Here is a 4,359-nt window from a genome sequence, read left to right on the forward strand (position 1 = left end):
AATAACTAGTCAGAATTAATGATGTTTTCAGTACTTGATTTGCAATTTTTTCTTTGAGAATATTGCCTTTACCTTTCCAAAAATACTTATTCAAGTTAAGGGAATAGAATAATTTCTATTTTGCTAGTTCATTTAGGGAAAGAAGAGTAATAATGTCTGTGATTATTGAAATGGTAAGCTGGGGAGAAATAATCTGCTATTTATCATTCTTTTATTTTATATTTCATTGTTTAAAAATATTATTTTCATGCTTGTTTTGATGATATTCTATGTGATGTCAGAAAGCCATTCTTCATTGTCCAGCTGGATGCCTTTTTTTTTCAATTAGAGTTGACATTTAATATTATTTTATATTAGTTGCAAGTGTACCGCACAGTGGTTAGACATTTATATAATTTACAAAGTGATCCCCCTAATTAGTCTAGTACTCACTTGGAACTGTACATGGTTACTACAATATTATTGACTATATTCCCTATACCGTACTTCCCATCCCCATGACTATTTTGTAATTACCAATTTGTACTTCTTAATCTCTTCACCTTTTTCACCCAGTCTCTCTACCCCTCTCTAATCTAGTAATCACCAGTTTGTTCTCTGTATCTGTGAGTCCGGTTTTGTTTACTGTGTTTACTTATTTTATTCTTTAGATTCCATATAAAGTAAAATCATATGATATTTGTCTTTCTCTGTCTGACTTATTTTACTTAGCATAATATTCTCTACATCCATCCAAGTTGTTGCAAATGATAAAATTTCTTTTTTTTATTCTATTGTATATATGTACCACAACTTCTTTCTCCAATCATCTATTGATGGACACTTAGGTCGCTTCCATATCTTGGCTATTGTAAATAGTGCTGCAGTGAACGTAGGGACGCATGTATTTTTTTGAATTAGTGTTTTATTGTTTTGGGTTTTTTTTAGCTAAATACCCAGAAGTGTGGAATTGCTAGGTCATAAGGGAGTTCTATTTCCAATTTTTTGACTGTATTCCATAGTGGCTGTACCAATCTGCAATCCCACCTACAGTGCATGAGGGTTCCCTTTTCTCCACATCCTTGCCAGCATTTGTTTTTTGATTTATTGATGATAGCCATTCTGACAGGTGTGAGGTGATATCTCATTGTGGTTTAATTCGTATTTTCTCAGATGACTCGTGACCTTGAGCATCTTTTCATATGTTTATTGGCCATCTGTATGTCCTCTTTGGAAAAATGCTTATTCAGGTCCTCTGCCCATTTTTTAATCAGATTGTTTGTTTCTTTGGTGTTGAATTGTATGAGTTCTTTATAAATTTTGAATATTAACTCCTTATCAGATGTGTCACTGGCAAATATCTGCTCCCATTCAGTAGGTTGTATTTTTGTTTTGTTGATGGTTTCCTTTGCTGTGCAAAAGCTTTTTAGTTCAACGTAGTGCCACTTGTTTATTTTTTCTTTTGTTTCCCTTGCCTGAGAAGATATATCAGAAAAAAAAAAATATATTACTAGGAGCAATGTCAGAGAGTTTACTGCCTATATTTTTTCTAGGAGTTTATGATTTCAGGTTTTACATTTAAGTCTTTAATCCATTTTCATCTATATGGTGTAAGAAGGTGGTTCAGTTTCATTGTTTTGAATGTATCTGTCCAGTTTTCCCAACACCATTTATTGAAGAGACTGTCATTACCCCATCATATATTCTTGCCTCTTTTGTCATTGATTAAATGACCATATAGGAGTGGATTTATTTCTAGAATTTTATTCTGTTTCATTAGATGGCTTTTAAAAAGTGTTTTTATTAAAAAGTAAATAATTAGAAAATAATATTAATAAAAATATGTAAAGTGTAAAAAACTATGATACAGTGGTACCTGGGTCCACTGTCTAGTTTAAGGAAGAAAACAATGTAAATGTTTTGAACGTTCCCAGTGGACCTGGGCATGATTTTGTATCTTTTTACTAGGCATTCCATACTCTCTCTACAAAGCATCTCTCTCCTGAGCATTCCATACTCAGTGGACCTGGGCATGATTTTGTATCTTTTTACTAGGCATTCCATACTCTCTCTACAAAGCATCTCTCTCCTGAATTTTGTGTTTATTATTCTTTTCTTCTTCTTTAAGTTCTCCCTCATATGTTTCTGTCCTTATATATCATATTGCCAGTTTTTTAAACTTTATACTAATTTAATTCTACTGAAACTTGCTGTTTTTTACTTAAATGTTACTTTTTTTTACATTTATGTCATTGCATGTGCCTGAAATTAATTCATTATTGCCAAAGTGTAGTATCTCCTTGAGTAAAGAGGTAAACATTTATTTTCTGCTGCTGTTTTTATTGGTGAATAAATATGAATTTTCAAAATGTAAGAATTCATTTTTTAAAAATAGCCACAGTATTTTGGTGGGTTCTTTGTACCTATCGACATGTATAGGTATGACACAAAATATCGCCGGCTTTCTCTCAAAACTTCCTTCTACCAAGAAAAGAGAAAATAGACAATCTTATTTGGTTTAAAATTTCACAATAGCAGACACTAAGACAAGGGTTTGAGTATAAGCAGTTTATTAGGAAGATGATCCTGGGAAGCATGATAAGGGAGCAGGAAAGTGATACAAAAAAGGACTGTCTATTAAACAAGAGTGAATTAGTGGTTTACCACTAGAGAGAATTGGGATGCAATTGTACCTGAGATCCTCTGAAAAATGGTGTATAACAACCTCCAGGTTATTCCACTAGAGTGTAAAGGGAGCTGGAGGTATTTTCATAACTACTTCTACTCCACAGTGGTTGGTGGATGGATGTTCTTGGGAGTGTTAATTATCAGGTATTTCTGGACCGATTCATACATGTAGACTGAACATTTTTCTTTGACCAAAGACTATGTGCAGACAGAAGACATGAAGAGCCCTCAGGACATAAAACATTGTCTGAAAGTGAACTCTGTAGTGGGTTGAGTTGCTGTGGACAGACATCCTAAGAAATATTGGTCATAATTCAATTACATCTTAAACTGGTATTGTTCCAAGATGCAAATTACATAACGCCACTTTGTTTCTTTAGGATCATCGATAATTATTTGTTGCTCATAGGTTAAACTAATATAATATAGTATCTGTAGAATTAACAATCAGACCCACCTACCTTTTAGTTTCTTCAAAGCCATATGTTCACCCAGTAACACACACACACACGCACACACACACACACATCTATCTCACATACACTCTTCTATCTAGCTAAACTGTTCTGACCATTCCCTAAAGGTTCCTTTTTGCATTTTGTATTCTTTCTTGTTATTCTAATAAATACACATTTATTGAATATTTACTACGTTAAGCACTGGAGTTGCAAATATCTATAAGTCATATTCTTAAGACACTTATAGTTAAGCGTGGAAGGCAGATATAAACATGATTAAAATGAAAGTAACAAATATTTAATGGAAATATATAAACTAGATTAATAAAATGAAAACAAAAATGATTAATTCTGTAAAGATGTTGAAAAGGTTTCAAAAACATTTAAAATATATTCATTTACAATTTTATGCCTTTATAAATTTTATTTTTTCCTCTTGCGATATCTTCCATGATGCCTCTCCTGGAAAAAACTACTCATCCTTCAAAACTCAAACTGAATCATTATTTTCTTTGTAAATTTTTTTTTTTAAATCTCAGACTCAGTTAAGTTTCTACTTCTCTGTTTCAATTTTATATCATGACGTAAAGTATCAACTCATCCTGTGAAAATAAGATTGACAAAGCAATTCACAAGAGTAACAGTTGACTAGGCGCAGAGAGGTAAAGAAAGGAAGACGACTGGATAATTAAAGCTTAGAACTGTTCAACCCTTAATTTGCCTAATGAATGAATGAAAGTGTGACTTCTAGATGACATTTTGTTGATGACCTCAGTCTGCATATTGTTAGAAGTTATTAAACATCTGCTAAGAACAGACTCATGCCCTACTTTGAGAAGAATAGTAATCATTTATTCTGAGAGAAATAATAGAATCAGATAGATATGGTTTGGATTTGATCTTAACTTGTATACATTTTATGATTTTTAATAAGTTACTTACCTAACTTAAATTGCTATATCTTAATTGACAAAATGGAAATATTTAAACCCACTTCATTGAATTGTAAAGATTGACTTAAATGGTTCTTTAAAGAACTTAGCACTGTATTATGAATATAATAGGGATTTGGTAAATATGTTGCCTTCCTCTCCTCCCTGTTTCTTAAGAAATACATTTCTTTAAGTAAAAACAAACAAACAAACAAACAAACAAACAAAAAACAATGCAATAGAAAAGTAGTGTTCAGATTACAAGATTTTCTATGGAAATAATCCTTCAAGAATATTAGTAG

At 31.9% G+C, this 4,359-nt stretch overlaps 1 pseudogene; it reads left to right on the forward strand.

The window, feature by feature from the left end:
* The window catches only part of LOC105309226, a 9,190-nt pseudogene extending 4,929 nt beyond the window's left edge, over nt 1-4,261 (forward strand).
* Nucleotides 4,262-4,359: the final 98 nt, after the last annotated feature.

Source organism: Pteropus vampyrus, unplaced genomic scaffold, assembly GCF_000151845.1.
Source record: "Pteropus vampyrus isolate Shadow unplaced genomic scaffold, Pvam_2.0 Scaffold696, whole genome shotgun sequence".
NCBI classification, from domain to species: Eukaryota; Metazoa; Chordata; class Mammalia; order Chiroptera; family Pteropodidae; genus Pteropus; species Pteropus vampyrus.